Source organism: Dasypus novemcinctus, chromosome 7 (assembly GCF_030445035.2).
Source record: "Dasypus novemcinctus isolate mDasNov1 chromosome 7, mDasNov1.1.hap2, whole genome shotgun sequence".
NCBI lineage: Eukaryota > Metazoa > Chordata > Mammalia > Cingulata > Dasypodidae > Dasypus > Dasypus novemcinctus.
In genome coordinates, this window is record NC_080679.1 from 110,405,700 (window position 1) to 110,426,252 (window position 20,553).

Consider the following 20,553-nt stretch of genomic DNA (forward strand, 5'->3'; position numbering starts at 1 on the left):
CCTAAGAACTTATTTCTTACTCTCTAGCACCCATTTTCTTTGGATTTATTCTTTCTCTTTCCCCATTCTTGCATCTTTGGGGAGGTGGCAGGCAAGGATATGTTCCCCAAGGGACAAAAAGGAAAACTGGTAGCCAGATCTGATCTCCTTGTCAACTAGACCTTCAGGTAAATTAACTAGTGGCATTTGTTAGGAGAAAGAGATTTATCTGCAATGCCTTTAGCAGGATCTCTCTGGCGAAATATTAACTTCAGTAAATAGAAGTCAGGAACTTTGATGCCTGGCTCTTGGGAGAATGCCCTGTAAATTATATAACTCACTAGGGGCACAAAACAGATATTTTTATCATTTAAAAGTTCCCTGCTGTCTGAGGAACAACATGAAATTCATTTATAGTCCCCACCTATTCTGGACCAGAAGTACGTACTGACACAGGAAAGAAGGACTGGGTTATCTGCCTTTGAAATTCCTGATTTCTCTCTGCTTTGTGTGAGTCTCTTGATAGCCAGAATCCTGAAATTTGTAGAGTAAGATCTCTGATTTGTCTCTGGCTTGGCAATCTGAACATGAGTGTTAGCTCACTCACTAAATTAATTCTTGTTTACATATATATTTAATTGATAAAGTGTCACTGGGAAGATTTATGAAAAAGGGAACTCTGGAATATAGATTCCATGATTATGGATGGCTATGTGTCTATACTGCTGTTTCAGTGCTGTCTTCCAAGACCAAACATAGTTCTATGGAAATGTTTCATGCAGTTCTATAAGGCAGTAACCCCTGGCTTGCAAGCTGGTAGCCTACATGCCTGGTGGATATCTCTATCAACAGAAGGTGGAAGAAAATGAACATTCTGGAGTTAAGGTTCATGGGAATTTTAGTGAGGCAGGTTACATGATTCCATTACATTTTAGTGGGAATTGGATTCTGTTTAGCATGATGTGCGTGAACTGTTCACTATATTGCTCACCTTCAGCAAATCATTTCTGAATGTCTAGTGCCCATATCGATTGCAGAAAGCTTTCGGATCTCTAAGCCAGTGAGGGCAACATTGGTCTTGATCATAGATAGCAAATAATTTTTTTATGATTGAACTTAGATGGCCAATGGCCATAATTTTCTGTTCTTATAGCACATTTGCCATTATTTGATATTTGCTTATATGAGCATTAACATTGGCTCAACACTCTTTTCCCGCGGCTGCCTGGCTCTCGATAAACATAGCAAGAGTTTTAACCTTTTTGACATTCCCAATGTCGTTCGGTCCCTTCCAGAGACAGATATCAAGATTGAATTCGATGTTCAAAATATTTCTTGGGGGAGATATTTGTGAAGAAGCTAAAGTAGACAGGGAGAGTTCTAAAACTTCTTCTGTGAAGGAGTAGAGAGGGAAGGGAGGACCAGGTAGGAAGAGCCTTAGACTGCAGTACAGTTCTGAGAAAGATACAGCCTCAGTGATGGGACGTCATTGAGGAAAATGCGCCTATTAGAAGAATCCATTTTGGGCTGGAATGGGCCAACATCATATCCTTACTGGGCCAAGTTGTATGGTTGGGAAAAATCACAGGGGAAGGCTCGTCTTAGAGTATTTCTGTTTGTTTTTTCTTTTGATTACTAATCATAATTTCCCATCTCTTCCCATTTCTTCTAATTTTTAATTATATATATGTATGTGTGTGTGTGTGTGTGTGTGTGTGTGTATATATATATATATACCAAAGAATGAATGATCCATAAATAATATTATTTTCCACCAGAGAGGGATCCCCTTTCCTCTGTTTGGTGAAAGAGATGGTGTATTAGTCACTTTAACCAATCAGGAATCGAGTCTTGTTTGGGTTGATTGTAATTTTAATGAAATTCTATTTCTGGATTGTTCCTTTCCTCAGTGTAACACTCAAGGGTTTCTGACTGTTGAGTGTGACTGGTTTCTGTCTCCTTAACTATGAACATTTTCAGGAAACTAGGTTCTGCCCTATGAAGGTTTTGAACTTAGCACCTTAACCATTACCCACAAAGCACCAGAGAGAGACTTTGCATTTTGAAGTAGTTCACCTCTTCTAGTGGGACTTCAACTTCTAAGCTCCACAAGACTGTAGGAGATTTTACTCTGCCTTCTAGATGTTTCAGGTTAAGTCCTCCAGTTTTCTGCTCTACCCCAGTTCTCAAAAAATTTCTTGGGGAAATCCAGGTGTACATTTGAGGTTCCTCTGGATAACAATCTATCACGTCAACTTTCACAACCATTACAAATCCCAGCAATCCTCTACCAATCCTCAGTCTTTACCTAGAATTAGAAAATGTCCCCAGTGATGGGCAATTGTCAGCTCCTCTCATATGTTAAATTTTAGTTTATCTAGTCCTTGTCCTTTGATGTATTCAAAATATAATTTTGGTAGCATGTTTATCTTTTAGTTGTTGCAGGGATATGGTCTCAGTATTTGATTGTATATAGTCCAAGTTATCAGTTTATTTTGTTATAGATTCTGGAATTTGATAGTTGGAAAGACCTTTTCCTCTCTGAGATCATAAAGAAATTTTCCCAAGTTTTATCCTAGCATTTTAAAATTTATTATTTTTATATTTAAGGCTGTGAATATAATTCAAGAATTTGGAATTTCTTCTTCTGCACAATATAATGGAATCCAAATGTGATGGATTTGAATTTTCAAATGACTAACCCAGCAGTCCCTATACAAGCTATTGAAAATCCAGTCTTTTTTTTTCCCATCTGATTTAAGATGCCACTTTTATATTATAGTAAATTTCCATACATACTTTGTCCATTTTTAAAACTTTTATTCTTTTACATTGGTCTGTCTCTTTATTTATGTTTTAATATAGTAGACTGTCAAAATGCAATACACTAGAAATGTTTTGGCTTTTTAACAATGGGAATTTATTAGTTTACAAGCATATGGTTCTGAGCCTATGAAAATGTCCAAATCAAGTCATCATCAGGCAGTGCTTTCTCCCCAAAGCCCAGTTGCCAGAGATCCTGGACTCCTCCGTCATATGGCAAGGCACGTGGGCATCTGTCCCTTTCTCCCTTCTCTTCTGGGTTTCCTTGCTTTCAGCTCCTGGCTTCTGGTGCTTTCTCTCCTGTGGGTTTCTCTCTATCTCTCTCCATATCCATCCCATTTATAAAGCATTCCAGTAGGAGGATTGAGACCCAGCATGCATCAGGCCTTCAGGAAATAACATAATCAGTAGGTCCCACTCAAAATAAGTTCACATCCACAGGACTGGACCAGCTTTAAACAAATGGTTTCCCAGGGTACATACAGTCCCAAACTAACACAACTAATGAAACTGTAAACAGCATTTTAGTTTTGAGGATTTAAAATAGACCCTGTCTCTCCTAATGTCTCTTCTATTTCAGAATTTTCCATATTTATCTTCTCCTTTTTTCCATGTGAACTATATTATTCACCCACATTGTTAAAAGAATAAAATTTTCACTTTCATTAGGATTTTTTTAAACATAACAGGGAAAATTAACAAATACCTTTATGATGCTTAATCTTCCATCCAAGAATATTGTGTTATATATTTCCATTTACTCAAGTCTTCTCTTGTGTCTTTCAGTAGTGTTTTAAAATATTTCATACATATAGCTTTCACTTTTTAAAATTTACTTTTTTCCCAGGAATTTTATTTTTATTATTGTTGTTATGGTAAATTTTGACCTTTTTTTCATTTTGTCCATTTAACAGTAGCTGCTAATGTCTAAAAAAGCTATTGATATCTGTACTAACTGAATACCTCAGTAATTAGCAGAATTCTTTTAATGTTAGTATTTTTTTGGATGTCATATATATAAACTATAGAATCTATACAAATTATAAAATTTTAACTCTTCCTTTCTGCATTTGTTTTTAATTTCTACTTTTATTTTCCTGTCTAAGTGCATAGTTTAGTACCTTTAGTAAAAGGTTATAAATTTATAGTATTAGGGGCTTTTATTGTTTCTGACTTAACAGGGAATGCTCTATTCTTTTTTCATTAAGTATACAGGCTTCACAAGTGACATAAATATGTTTTATACTTTTAGTATTATATATCCATCCCCATTCTCAAATATTTTAATTTGTTTTTTATTACTGACTATTCCAAATACACAAGTAAGCAGGTTAAACAAAGATTACATACTGGTAAGTAAATTAAAATGAAACAAAAATCTACATGGCTATCAACAAGGTCAATGAAAAAACGATGGTCAACCTTCAACAGCAATGCTCACACACCCTCCCAATCACTAATATTCCTTCCCTGAAGTTGGGGACTATTTTCATTTTGAATTGTGTGGTTTAGTATTGCTTATGTGTATTTTTTAGGGTTGCCTTTTCATTAGACTTAAAGTTTGTGGGATTCATCCATATGATTGTGTTCATTTATATTTTTCTATAATATTGATTGTATAAATTTACTACAGTTTTTAGTAAAACTGTACTCAGTAACGGTTGACTGATGTTTGGATTGTTTCCAATTTGAAGATATTAACAAAAATGCCATCATGAATATTCTTATATACATTTTCTTAGTAATCATGTTCATGTTGAGCATATATCTAGGAGGCTGGATCATAGGTGATATATATATTCATTTGGTGGTATGTTCATTTACATAATTTCCCAAAGTTGTAAAATTTTCACTCCTACTAGCAATATATGAGAGTCCCAGCCACTTTACATATGTGGCAAAATCTGGACTTTTAAGTCAAGTATGGATTTTAAGAGTAAGAATACCATGGGAAATAAAAAGAATCATTCCATAATGATAAAAAGAACAAATAATAAAGAATATATACTAATCATGTATATAGAGGACCAAACAATATAGCCTCAGTCATATAAATAAAAGTCAACAAAATTAATAGATTTGATAATCAGTAACAATATTGTCATATTTTAATGGACCTCCCATAAATGAATATGTCATGGAGTCTAAAACTGAGGAGGAATATAGAAAATAACTTGATTAACAACATTGGCACAATAAGCATTTATAAAACCCTGTGACTAAAATATTTATGTACACATTCTTCTAAAGCATATGTGGAATATTGACAAAGGAATTTGAGGTAGCATATATACTTTCTTCCAATCTAAACACAAATATTTAAAAGAAATAAAATAATTTTAAGTGTAAATATTGTATATGAAAAAAGTATTAAACAAACTACAAAGAAATAGTCAATAAAACGTATATCCTAATCCCCAAATTCTGAGTTTTCTTTGCTACTGTCAGTGATAACTAATAGGTCCTAGTATGTACCTTTAGAAATTTCTACAGAAATGCATAACTGTGTATATAGTAAGGATCAATACAAAACATTATATATTTTATTATCTGTCCCTTTTACACAATGGATTATATTATACATATGATTCCACAACTTTTTCTTAATCAAAGTATGTCTTGAAATAGGATTGAAATGTCAAAATACAGTAGATGCATATATATAGTAGACCTTGGGGAAAAAGGCAAGTTGAAAGTAGCTGAATGTTTCATACATGTATATGTTTTTGTAAATATATTTATACACACTCAAGTATACACATTATTCTCTTTATGGTCACATAGATTTTCATTACATAGATGTGCTGTATTTATTTAACTAGTTGCCTATTGAATGATATTTTATATTTCTTTGTTATTTCAAAATGGATTTCAAATGAACATCCATAAGACACTTTTTATATCTTTATAATAAATGTCTTGGCATTTCTGCAGACCCGTATGATTTAGTCTTCTATGACAGAGTAAAGGGAGGAGAGCATCTAAACAAAGCTATTTAAAGGGCAGCAAATTCAATTTTGACACAAATATTTTCCTCACATTCCATGAAGTAAATGGATTCTAGGAGAAAATTCAAGGGAACTGTCTTTACAAAGTAATATCAGCACAAGAAGTAAGAGAAACTATCTATAAATATAGTGAAGAAATGCCTATGTAGCACATAAGACAGGACAAGACCACAGAATGACTCAATCTCCTTGTGACCTTTTCCCATTAATTGTATTATTTTTTAAGAACCAAAACAAACCAAATTCAAATTTTGAGTGTTGGATTACACACACACAATTTATGATAGATGTGATGTGATTGCTACAGTCTCAGATTGCTGGGGTACTTATACTTTGAACAAAGTCTAGTTTAGATAAGAATAATCATTTAAGCAAGAAAAATGTTGGGATAATTTTACTAACAAATTTATCTCAAATATTTCTTGTATGCATTGTTTATCTCATCTCAAATTATTCAGATTTCTTTTTTACATTAGAGTAATATTCTAACACTACATGTCTCAACCTTTTTTTTCAATATTATCCTCCCAGGAGGAGAAAATGTATAATTTAATTTAAATTAATCTCTCTCCCCAACAAATTTAAATGCATTTTCCCTAATAATAGGAAATAAGATTTTTTCAGATAGGGTTAAGCTTTGCAGATTTATGAATCATTGTGATATAGCCTGTGCATTAAATCAAAATTATTTCCAAGAGTACCTAGTCTCCAAGATGGCCAAATAAGTAATATAGGCCCTACAGTCTTTAAATGTTCAGAAGGGATGTGAGACTGAGTGTGTATTCAAGGCTGCCTCCAAACAATGTGGAAGATATGCTAATCCAAACTGGCTTAAATGTGGAGAATATGTAACTCACCTGGAGAAAATAACCTATCTAATACTAAGATCTGAAGAACCTAACCAAAAGTCTGTTTACCATCACTGTTAGTCTTCCTAATCCTATATCCTCTGTATAAAAGGGTCTAGAAAAGGCTGTTCGGGGCTCGGTTTTTATTAAGACAAGAGTCTGCCAAGCCCGGCCAGTCAAAATAAATCAACTTCCTTCTCGGTATTCTCGTGTCCTGGCCTTCCATACCGCGCATACCCAAACATCTCCACTACAATTGTAATATTTAAAATTCCCCACTTAATCACCCCCAATCAATTTTCCCTCAATTGGAAGCATGTTCTTTTGGTGTTCTCTTTCCATTTCTTGCCTCATCCAGCCCATTTTCCATGCTGCTGCTAGGATTAACTTTCCAATACAAATCTGATGACATAAAATCCCTGCTTAAAATTTTCATTGACTTTCCAAACTTAGCTTGATAAAACACAAACTCCTTATGAAGTTTTGCAAAGTTGAAAGTGTAATGACTTTCCAGTCCTGAGTTTGTGTCAATCTGGAACTACAGCTCTACTGAACTTACTTCAGTGCTTCAGCCTTACTGAACATCACTGATTGCACCATACTTTGTCTTCATCAATCTGTATTTTTTTTTTTTTCCCATCCTGGCTTAGAATGCCCATTGGAAAACTTTCCTATTGATTAACTACCATACATCTGTAAAGTGATCCTTGAATACTAACTCTGCATCAAATATTTTCTAATGCTTCCTCACGAAATGGGTTACTTCCTCTGTATGTCTCCATCTGAGACCTCCATTTTAATACTGCATTATTTTTCTATTAGTCTACTGCATTTTCAGAGAGAAAATTGCTGTCTTGAGCAGTCTAGCTCAAGAAATAAATGGAATATATGGATAAGATATTCACTGCAATGTTAATTAAAATAGTTAAAATTTTCGATAAACTCAAATACCCAAAATAACACCATTAAATATCAAGGTGTGTGTGTGTATCACGTAGTCATTAAAATCATGCCTTAAAAATCATGTATTATAATCATATATATATATATATCGTATGATCCAAATTTTGATTATTGTTTTTTGTATTTTACATGTGCATATATTTTGTATTATCAGTGAAATATGTTTGTTATCCTTCAATCAATAATACTGGGAAATTTTACATTAAACAATGTAGTAGAAATAATTACAATAAAGGCAAAGTACTTTAACATCAAAGTCTATTTTACCTCATATTTCAGGAGTCATGATAGTTGTTTCATTGGTTAATACTATGGACAATGTATTGTTCTTTATTTTACCTTAATCCTAATGTTTTGCTATATCTCTTTTTAAAAATATCCAATTAAATACAGTCAAATGACGTTACCTTAACAGGAATAAATAGTCTATGTGTATTTAATGTGATAATTGATAAGTTTAGTAGAGATTTACCAATTTATTGTGCATTACTAGGAATAAGATCACAATTAAACAGAAATGTTAGTTTTTGAAAGATTTGTTGTTGGTTTTTGTTTTATTTTCTTTTTTAAAAAATTTCTCTCCCCTCGCCCCCTCCCCCCATCCCAGGTGTCTGTTCTCTGTGTCTATTTTGCTGCATGTTCTTCTTTGTCCACTTCTGTTGTTGTCAGCGGCATGGGAATCTGTGTTTCTTTTTTTTTTGTTTTTGCATCATCTCGTTGTGCCAGCTCTCCGTGTGTGTGGCACCATTCCTGGGCAGGCTGTACTTCTTTTCCGCTGGGTGGCTCTCCTTATGGGGAGCACTCCTTGCACGTGGGGCTCCCCTACGCAGGGACACCCTTGTGTGGCACAGCACTTCTTGCGTGCATCAGTACTACACGTGGGCCAGCTCCATACGGGCCAAGGAAGCACAGGGTTTGAACTGTGGACCTCCCATGTGGTGGACAGACCCCCTAATCATTGGGCCAAGTCCGCTTCCCTTATTATCTTAATTTATCAGATATTCTGCAATAAGCATATACTATTATCACAAGCAAAAAGAGTCTAACTATTATTTTAAACAGCATTAAAAAAATATATCTTTAGTAAAATACACTTAAAGTAATCCAATTCAAAATATTTTAGGTCTTAAACATGCACAATGACTCTATGGCTTATTCATACTACATAGAGACTATGTACATTGAAAGGCATCTCCCCAAAACAATTTTCTATAACCACATTGTTATATCACTGTTAGGGAACTTTAAAACTTTAAAAGTTCAGTTATTTGCTTGAACTCCATGTGTCCACATGTGGGCAAAGATTTGGGTAAAATCTAAACATTTCAGTAAAACAATGGCCCATATAAGAGCACATATTTGGCTGTGTCCATTTGTTCACTAGAATTATCCAGAAATTGCTTCTTCTCTCACTTTCACTGTGACCTTTTTGAGCATGTAATACCAATGACAAAAATAACTCCATGGGAAATTGATTCTATAATCAATGTGTGAGTTTTGATACAAAAGCATCAAAGGAAGGCCTAGTTTAGTTGTCTTAAACATTTTTGTTCAAAAATTCTTAGTCTTTGACTAAGAATTCAAAAATTTGTTTCTGTGACTTTAAGAAATCTACTTTAAAATTGTTAAATGCCTATATAGAGGTGCAAGCAAGAGATTTCTCTGATAACTAAAACTCTTGTCCTAAGGAATACTATATTATTCAGTTCTAGCTGAGAGTTAATGGAGGTTAATGAATTGTTGAAAATTATTTACTAAAAGAAGACAAATCACAATCATGCACAATTTTAAAAACCACGGATCCTATCTATGCATACTTATTAGGTAGAAGGAGAAAAATGCTCTTTGTCATTAAACATAAGTTCATTTATATTTGTGGATGCTTCTTATTATAACACAGATTGACTTCTGCTAATGTTATGTGTCCCAGCTATGGATTTCTTTGGTGGGATTGTACTGTTGTTTGCTGTAAATTTTCAGAAGAGACAGACCTGCTAGGCTGGAAATGACCTGATTGAACCAGTGAAATCCAGATGGCATATAGTGGAATTCGTTACTTAATTCCTAAGGAAAAATAGAAACTTCCTCTTTATCAGTAATTTGGTACTCACTGAATTTTCTTACAATTAGATTGAACTAGAATGAACTGTGAGCAGAGAGGATGTGCCATTTCTTGGCATTGGTAGTTAAGAAACCTCCCGCATCTTTCTTTCTTCCCTGCTGCCGTCACCGTGGAGGCTACATGCTTCAGATGGCTGAGTTAAAAGTTGAAGAAAGGCTTGCTAACCCCTTATCAGGTTTTAGGATGTTATTTGATACTAAAGCATAATCAAATTTGTCCTAGGACAGCCATACTTCAGAACTACATGATCTCTGCTCTTACTTAAAGTGACATATATTAAGGTGGTGACACATTTATTTAATTTAACCAAGGCTCTGCCAACTCATTTTAACTTGGAATGGACGTGTTAAGGAAAGATAGATTCATTTCTTAAAATTGGAGGCAAGCACAAATATCCTACCAAAAATTACTCCACCTTGGTCTCCATTTTCAATACCCTAAGTCCTTCAGAGTCCTGAACACTGGAAATGCAACATAAGAGTACAATCTAGTGCTCAGCTTTGGGTACAAACAGAAATGGCTAAAACCATTACTGTGTCACTAATCCACTATAAAATAAAAGAAGATTCCAAGAAAGACACTATCACAACCCAAAAGGGAGAAAAAAATATTTTTAACTAGGTTTTGCCAAGTAATACATCGCTCAGATAAAATTTATAAAAACCTTGCAAGGAAGAAGAGGCTAGTATTTCGTTTTCATAGATGAAGACCTTCAGGATCAGAGGAGTTAAGGAACTATCAAACATCACAGGTTATAAATATACCAGTATATCCTGAATATTAAATTAGCTCTACAGAGCGAGGATAAGAATCCACTTGAATCAGAGCACACAGGGCTCCTTTAAACTAGCAGGTAAAACCTCTGGCATAGTGATAATATAAAACTCAGAGTGAACAGATGTGCTGTGGGAGAACATGCTGTTTTTATAGGCACTAAAGTTTCTCTTAAAATAAATACAGTCATTTAAAGTCTTTGAGTCATGGCTGGAGAAGCACCACATGGAGGTGATAGAGCAATTAAGAGTCCCATGGGAAAAGAGAAAAACTGAAAGAGATTCTCTATGGAGCAAATCTCGAATATACAAATTAAATCGTCTGTAAATAGATTGAAACTTGGCTGAAATTGGTTCCCTAATAATTTGGGATTCCATATTACTTTACATCTGGTCTTTAATCAGGCCTGATCTAAAGGGAATAAGGAAAATAATTGTCCCATTTTACTACCCACTCAATCCCATCACTCTTTCTCAAATTAATACCATTGGTTGGTGTGTTTTTGACTCTGTGTGGCTAGTTTCATCACTCTGTGAGCAACCGTAGAGTTGTTTTTACCTCATGGTGAAAACATTCCTATAGCCTTTGGGTTTGAATCAGCACTATGGGGATGCCTTTGGGTAAGTTCCTTAATTAGTTAAAGGTTGTTTTCTTATCTTTCAAACAGAAATAAAAACTCCTTACTCTTATTGGCAGTGTGAGAATTAAAGGTGGTCAGAGTTGATAATCTATCAGCCACACAACAGGAACTCAATATTAGTTCATATATTGGATGGCTTGGTAGACTCTGGGGATTATAGTCTTAATATATTTTAATAGTCTATTGAGAATATAAAACAATATTTAATATTACCCATGTTGTTTTTAGAAACTGTTGCAATATTCACTTTTAAATAGATATATCCCTTTTCCTGCGTAAATTCTATGTACTGCTCTACTCGTATTTTCACTTGAATACCTAATAGATTTTAAATTTAAAAAACGAACTCCTTATTTTCCCTCTCACCCTCTATATAAACCTTTTTACCCAATGGTATATAAATGTCAACACCATCCTACTAGTTTCTAAGAGCAAAATCAACTCTTTATCTCATACCTTAGAACCAAACCTAAAGGTTATTCTTTCAAATACCTTCAAAATATATGGAATTTCACTACGTTACACCAACTTTACTGTTCCCCCACCCCAAATAAAAGCCATCACTGAAACTCTTGTGGGTTATTGCTATTGTCATCTAAGTGGTGGTGCTTCTACTTAAGCTTCCCAGGAATCTTTTATCCTCAAGAGAGAAATGAATGACATTTAAAAAATACAAATCAGATTACTTCCTGTCACTGCTCAAGACACCCCATGACTTCCCACCTCACTCAGGTTAAAGCCTGTTGTCCTTTCGCTGGCCTAGGAGGCCTAAATGATCTGGCTTCTCATTGGCTCTAGACCTCATCTTCTACTAAGCTCTCCCATGCTCTCATTCCAGCCACACCAGCCTCCTTGTCCAGGATGGCTGCCCCCCTGATTTCCACATTCCACTCCCTGACTTCCTCTACTCAAATAACATCTTGTCAGTAATTTCTCTCTGACCACACTTTGCAAAATAGTAACAAAACCCCCACCCAGGTTCTCTGGTTTTCCTACTAATGTGCTAGTTGCCATCTATTTGTTCGCTCCTATAGTCTCAGTGTCGAAGATAGTGCTGAATTTTTATGTTCTTTAAAAATATTGAGATACTTTGGTAATGTATGGTGGTGATGGTGGCCAAGCATTATGAATGTAATTAACAGCCCTGAAATATGTATCTGAATATAATTTAAAAAGGCAATATTAGATTGTATATATAGTAACAGAATAAAATTTTTTTAAAAATCCGTGGAGCATAGCATGTGCAGCTCAGTGGTTGAATCCCTGCTTCACATATACAAGGTCCCGGGTTCAATCCTTGGTATCTCCTTAAAATAAAAGAAATCATGGAACTACACTACACAGTGAATGACCCTAAGTTAAACCATGGACTTCAATTAAGGGTACAATTATAAAAATGTGCTTTCATAAATTGTAGCATATGTTTCACACCAATGCAAGGTATTGGAGGTGGGGTCATATATAGGAATCCTATATTTTATGCAAGATTTTTCTGTAAACCCACAACCCCTCTAATAAAGAAAAAAATATTAAATGTTTAAATTGATTGAAAGGAGGAAGGATGGATGAAAGGAAGGAAGGAAGAAAATATTTTATTTCCTTTTTCATATTTTTGTATTTCTAAAAAAGAACGTGCTTTGGAGATACAGGATCCACTTCTAGCATGGTTTCTCTATGATGTCTATTGTGTGTCTTGAAGACAGAGAGAGTAGCTTCATTGTTCTAACAATGACTCAAAACTTTTCTCACTGTAACATTTAGAGCAAATTGAACCTTGAAAGAATAATGAAGCCTTGGTAGTTGCCAAGCTATTTTGCTGATTCTGCAAGTCACAATCCACCACATGAAGGGGATGCTAAAGGTTACTAGTCTGGATTACCTCATTGAGCAATAAATTACCTGCCAAATACATTGTGAGTTTTGTGTCCTTAGAAACATGTGGATCGGCAGTTATTTTCTGTCCTATGGAAATTTTGCTAATCCCTAAGGAACTTATTCATCTTGTCAACAGTAACCATTTTTGGTAACAAATGAGCAGACACAAATATAAATGTAGTGTCAGAAAAACTGTATGGGAAAAGGAAGGCTTAGAAGGTAGTTTATCTCTCTTCCATGTACTATAAAGGGAACTATTATTTGTTGAGTGACTTTTATATTATCAGCACATACTAAATAGTATCTTAATTCTATAACAACTCTATGAGTTAAATGTTAGTCTCCTTACTCAACAGTTAAAGAAATTGAGTCTGGATAGTTAAGTGGTTGATCCATAATTATACAGAGTGTGTATTGGGACTAAGAATCAGCCTAGGATCTTAGCTGAGTCTTTGAATGCTCTCTAACATGTTACCTCTTTAGAAGTATCTTGCCTTTAGCCCCACTTTGATCCCAATAGGATAACTGGCCTGGATCTGAAGGAGATGTTCTGAAAGTACATGAGCAAATATATATTTCATTGTTAAAAATGAAGGATCATTACACTAGCATAAACAAAATAATCCAGAATAGGATTTTCCTATTTATTGAGACAAGGATTTAAATCTGCTGTCAACGTGATATCTCAGCCATTTGAAAGTGGAGTTTCCTCACTTCCAAAATGTAAGCTTATGTAAATAAGTTAAAAACTACCCTTTATTATTTTATAGACTGAGATTCTTCAGAGTTTGTGTTGCACCAGGGAATGAACTCTATGCAACATTCATAAATTTTAAGGGTTATTGGAGTCATTAGTTTCTGTCAATTCATAATTGAGTCTTTCAGGTTGTGTTCCATCTACATTTGCCTTAAAAAAGTAATTCTTTATCACTCTGCCTGGCAGTTATTTGGCTTTTCCTATACACAGCATTTGGCAAGACTCATAAGGGTAGTAAGTCTTTCTTCCAAAAGTCAGTTATAACCTAATCTTTTCAGTATTGATATTTTTTCCCTATAGGAACTTAATAAACCATTTCAATTATTATGGTTAGCTCTTAATTCAAAATTAGTTCTTTGTGATATAATTCATATAAGATAAAATCATTCTACAGGCTATATCTTAGATTAAAAAATGAACTGTTTCAAGTACTTTATCTGTATAATAGATACCCTTACTACCTATTATCTGTTAGGAAAGTATGTGTATTCTCATTTAACTGAGGAAAATGCATAAAGGTCTAAGAGGTTATGACTGGCTCAGAGTCACACTGGAAATTGGCAGAGAGAGTATCCAAATTCAGGTCTGGCTTCTATAGATCTTGTGTTGACTGTAGTTTACTCAACTTCCCTGTGACTTGGTTTTATCTTTTATCCATCAAAATAAATTAAATTAATGCTTTTTGCACTTAATACACAAGACCCTAGTAAGGCTAAAGTTAAATGAAAAAGATCTCTAAATGTTTTTTTTTTTCTTTTTTTAACAACTGAAATGTGCTATCATAACAAGCAGATTGAAAGAGGAAAGCCAATTTAACAGGATGCTCCTAGAACCCCATGAGCAGGGGGGATAGAAAAGTCTGTTTCCCTGTGCAACATCTTTCATCTTCCTGAAAACTATGGGATTGCACTGTAGCAATTAACAGAGCATTCCACTATGAATCCACATTTGGCAAATGAAACTACTAGTTAAAAACTTTACTTTGTGAAAACAAACTCTCATTATATAATAATGCCCTAAGAGCAGGCCCATGTTCCCCAAACTTACTAAATCCAGCCTTTTCTCAATTACCATTTTTACAGTTTTCACATACATGGCAGAAGGCTTCAGATAATGGAATTCAGGCTGATTCTGTGGTTCTGAATGGTAATTGCACGTAGGCAATGAATATCCATTACTAACATATTGCTACTTCGTTTCCCCAGTAAAGTAGAAAAGCTATGCTCAGGCAGTGTCACATATTGGAAAATATAGAAATAAATTTCTTAACATAGTAAGAAAATAACTAAGAAGTTTCAAGCTTCTAACTTGGGATAGTACATAATTTGAGATCAAATATGAGAAAGTTCTATGCATAATTCACTGACTTTTTCTAGTGATGAGACTGGATGAAGGCATGGAAGGAAAAGTTAAAGTGTTGAAGACAGTAATTATCTACAAGGCTGTACCAAGAAAAATTAATTCTTGAATTGTCTTTATTGAGGTATGATTTCTGTCCAATAAACTTCATCCACTTAAAGGGCACAATTTGATGAGTTCTGAAAGATGTTTATACTCATGAGACAAACTAGATGTATAATATTTACATGATCCCAAAAGTTTCCTATGTCCCTTTGGAGTCCATTTCTTCTGCTACTCCTGGGTATAGGAAACAGTCAATCTGCTTTTTTTCACTATAGATTACTATGCAGTTTTTATAATTTTATATAAGTGGAATCATACAGTATTTATCTCATGTCCCGCCTCTTGCACTCAACATAACATTTTTTTTTTTGAGGTGCTAGGGATTGAACCCAAGTCCTTGTACATAGGAAGCAGGTGCTCAATTTCTGAGACACATTCTCTCCCCAATGAAAGTTGGTTTTTTTGTTTTAGGAGATGCCAGTGGTCGAACCCAGGACCTTGCACATGGAGAGCAGGTGCTCAACCACTTGAGCTATATCTGCTCCCCTCAGCAGAACAATTTCGAGATTCATTCATATTGTATTTTTCAGCAGTGAATTTTCCTTTTTATTAATGATAAATTCAATCATATAGATGCTGCATCTATTTTTTTTCCCGCTCAATTCTTAATGGACATTTATCAGTTCCAGTTCTTAGCTATCATGAACATTTATGTATAAGTCTTGTGTTAATATGTGTTCTAATTTCTTGGAAAAATGCTTAAAGAGTAACTAGATTATAGAAATTAAAATTTTAAGAAACTTCCAAATCATTTTCAAAAGTTGTTACACAATTTTACATTCCCATCAGCATTTTTGTCTGAAAACATGTTTACTTTTCCTTCATTTTTGAAGGATATTTTTGCTTCATATAGACATCTATGTCATTGATCTCCTAAGTCATTGATCTATTACTGTTTCCTTTGTTGTTTCCCATTGGAAATCGGCCTTCATATTTGATCCTCTGAACTGAACATGCTCTTTTACTTGGTTGCTTTTAAGCTCTTTTCCTTCATCAGTGATTTTGAGCAATTTACATATGACATGCCTTGATTTCTTTTTTTTTTTTTTTCATGTTTCTTATGCTTGGATTTTGTTGAACTTTTTAAATCTATGGGCTCATAGTTGTCATCAAATTAGTAAATTATTTCTATTCAAATATTTTTGCCTCCCTGCTTCTTTGGGGACTTCAATTGTACATCCATTAGATCATTGTATCTCCATTCACTGATTCTGTTATTATCATTTTTTAATTCTACTATTGTGCTGCATTTCATTTTGGATAGTTTCTATTGTTATATCTTCAAGTTCATCAGTCCTTTCTTCTTCAACACCTAGTTTGTTGTTAATTCCATTGAGTACATTTTTTTCCCTCTCATATTCTTAAAATTTTCATCTCCAGAAGTTGGATTTGGGTCTTTATTATATTTTCCATATGCCTACTTAATATTTAAAGTATATGAAATTAATTATAACAACTAATTTAATGCCCTTGTCTACTAATAGTAACATCTGTGTCAGTTATGGATTAGTTTTGTTTGATTTTTTCTTATTATGAGTCCTGTTTTCCTGCCCCTTTGCATATCTTGCAACCTTTGAATAGATGCAAGACATTGTGAATTTTACCATGGTTACTGCATATTTGTGTATTCCTATAAACATATTTGAGCTTTGTTCTAATAGATAGTTTGCTTGGAAACAGTTTGATCCTTTCAGGTCTTCCTTTTAAGACTTGTTAGGCAGAATTGGAGCATAAATTGTGAGTGTTTCCATTTTGGTTGGTGGAAACAGGCAGTATTGCCAGTCCCTTATGAATATTGAGCACTGTTACCTCCATTGGTGGTCCTTTCCCCGACCTTGAGTAGGTTCCTCACACACTGGTATTGATCAGTTCTCAGCTGATAGATCAAGGGAGACCCTCTGCAAATTGCTGAAATTCCCTTTCTTCTCTGTTCTCTCCTCTCCAGTACTCTTCCCTGTAAACTCTAAGCATCTTGATCTCTCTGTATTCTCTATCTCTTTAACTCAAGGAATCCACCAAGCTTCACCTGAATTTCCCCACCCTGGGCCACATTCTAGAAACTCTCTCAGGACAGTAAGCTGGAGTAATCATAGGGCTCACTTTCTTTGTTCCCTTTCTCTTAGTGATCACTGCTCTTCAGTCCAGTTTCTTAATAAAGCATTGTATCATAAGTTGCCTTTGTTGGTTTGTTTTTGTTGTTATCATCCCTGTTGCTCCATTTTGGTTGGAAGTGGAAGTACCCTCCATAAAGGTATTTCCCTTGTGATTAATGGTCATGACCTTCTTTTAAGGTACATTTTGGCCATTTGCTTATCTTCTTCAGTACAGTGTGTTCAAATATTTTGCTAATTTTTAATAGGATCCTTTCTCTTCTTGTTATTGAATTGTAAAAATTATTTTACATTCTAGATGTGTTTTGTTAGACACATGTATTGCAAATATGTTCTAGTCTGTGGTTTATCATTTTATTTCTTAACAGTGCCTTTCAGAAAGTAATAGGATTTAATTATGTGAAGTCAAAAATATCAGCGCTTTGTAATTGTGCAGTTTTGCACACTAAAAAATGTCTGTTCTTAAATTTACTCAAATTTTCTCCTATATTTAGTCCAGTTTTTTTTGTTTGTTTGCTTTAGCATTTACATATATGTCTGTGATCCATTTCAAATTATTTTTCTATATATGTGATGATAAGGAAGGTTATCTTCATTTTTATCATTTTAATATAAGTTTTTCCAGCACAATTTATTGAAAAGACTTTCCTTTCCCCTTTGAATTATTTTTGCATCTTTCTCAAAAAATCAATTGACCATATATGTGTGAGTCTATTCCTGAACTCTTCACTCAGTTCCATCTATTTATCTGTTTATCTTTTCACTCATATCACAGAGTCTTGATTAATGTAGCTTTAGTGTAAGTCTTAAACTCATATAGTATTAAATTCAACAAATTTAACTGAAAAAGCATTATTTAAGTAACTGCTATGCATCTAACCTAAAGGGAGATGTTCTGGGAAACAAGGTCACTTAACCCTCCTTTTTCAACACCTCTCTCAGTTCACATCGTATAAAACATAAACACCCATATATCAAGTAAAATTTATAAAGAAATATATAGTTAGAGTATAATTCATTTGTATATATATTATGTTTGGAGATCATTCATTAAATATTTATTAATTTTCAATGTGCAGCTTTCTTTCTGTAGTTTGGAGCCAATTTTTTTTAACTTCTAAATATTTTTAAGCTCTTTAAAGCAATTAGACTCTACCTATATTAATTAATGGATAAAATACACCTATTGTAGGATTCAACGAGACTTTAAGTCATTAACCTTGTCTTCAGGTAGCCAAAAGACACGTCAAAGAATATAAAGCATCATATAATATGGCAGCTAATTAGATAGAGGACCTAATACAAGTACAATATAGGATTTTAGGATGGTTAGGTCACAGTGGGCTGGAAAGATTCAGAAGAAAAGAAAAAAATGCATGAAATTTTGACAGAAAAGTATGATTGGGAAGGTGAAGAAGATCGTTAAAATGAGGGTGTTTGTACGGTTGGGATGGAGTAAGGCTGGGAATGTGGTGATGAGATAAATTTGGCACAGTAAGAGAACACTAGGCCCATCTGCATATATAAAATGAGTGGCTTATTTCAATACATTCATAACAAATTTCATAATGAATAAGTAATGCTGTAAGTAAACAATGCCCTTGGTGGTATGTTCTGCAATAGGTTTCAAAGCCTGAGAGGATGAGATAGTAAAGGGCACCTAGGGACAAAGATGGATAGAAATCTGGAGTCCCTGGGAGTTACCTGGGAAACTTCACATTTAATGCAAAACACCCCATTATAACAACCCAGGAAATTGGTTCTCCTACTTGCTTTCCCAATGATAGGGAGTTTGTTACTTTGCAAAGTAGAACATTCTCTTCTTTGTAATGGCCTGTTATTTTACACAGTGAACCCTCCTTGTAACTACTATTGTATCAGACAGTCAGAATTTATGGAGTATATCTTCTTTCTCACAGATCTTCTTTTTCTTTTTCAAAACATCTATCATAACTCTAAATGTCTTCTGTTGGCCAAATAACTAATCACATAACCGGTTTCCAAATTCTGATCGCTCTTCTATCAGCCCTGCATTTTATGTGTGTCTCTCTTAATATGTAGCACAGACCTGCACACATAACTCTAGTTATAGCCAGACCACTGCAGAGCACAGTAGAATAATTGCCTCCATTAATCTGGTCACTAAATACCTATTAATGTAGCAGAAGCCAGCAATAACTTCTATGATAATCACATTCTGCAGTTGATCTTTATTTTGAGAAAGCATAATACAGTGGAAAGACCATAAACCTTGGAATTATGCAAATGTATTTCCATGTTCTGCTGCCTGTTATCTCTGATCCAAGTATTTCAGCTCTCTTAGTTCCAATTTCCTTCTTGGTAAAATAGTGATAATACCCCATACCTTAAAGGGATATAGCAAGGATAAATTTCAACAATGGATGCACTATGACAAACATAGAGTGGCTGCTGAAAAAATGCCAGTGAATTTCTCTTCTACTTTAAATCACAAACAGTTGCACTGAGAGCTCAAACAGATATTAATAAATACGGTAGACAAAACAAGGCTATCCACAGAGCCTTGAACAGGGCACTAGCTAGTTTCCACCTGCCCAACTCTGATCCATAAATCACCACCCAGGGTACGGGCACACAAGTAGGCTCACGTCCGTTTGGTGCACTATCAGTTGGTCCAATTTCTCTGGCTTATGCACAAGGACAGCTGAGACACTCAAATGTTTTTCTAAAGTCCAGATGCATTGTGTCTAGGATATTTTTTTTATCTAGTGGGCTGGTAGCCACATCAAAAAAAGCAAATAAATTTAGTTTGTCATATTTCATTTAATGAAATCACGCTGAGCCCAAATGTTATGTGCTTCCTTTTGCAAGTCTTCACACACCATCTGTTTGGTAATCTGTACTAGACATTTCAGGGAGTTTATATTAGGTGATATCATTTTGAGCATCCGTAGTGTTTACCTTTTTGAAAACTGAAGAATTCATACATCTACAGGATCCTGGTCTCTTCCCCTACTTTCTTTCTAGATACTTCAAGCATTCTTCACAAAACCTGCAGTTATTGGAAACTTTTCAATTTTAAAGATCATCCTCCTTGCAAAGGAAAATAGAAAGAAAATAGAAGTCTGTCCTTCTGCTTGATTTCTATTGTCTATTAACATTATATCTCAAAGTCTGGATCTAGTCTTTTCTTGTTCATCTGATTCTAAA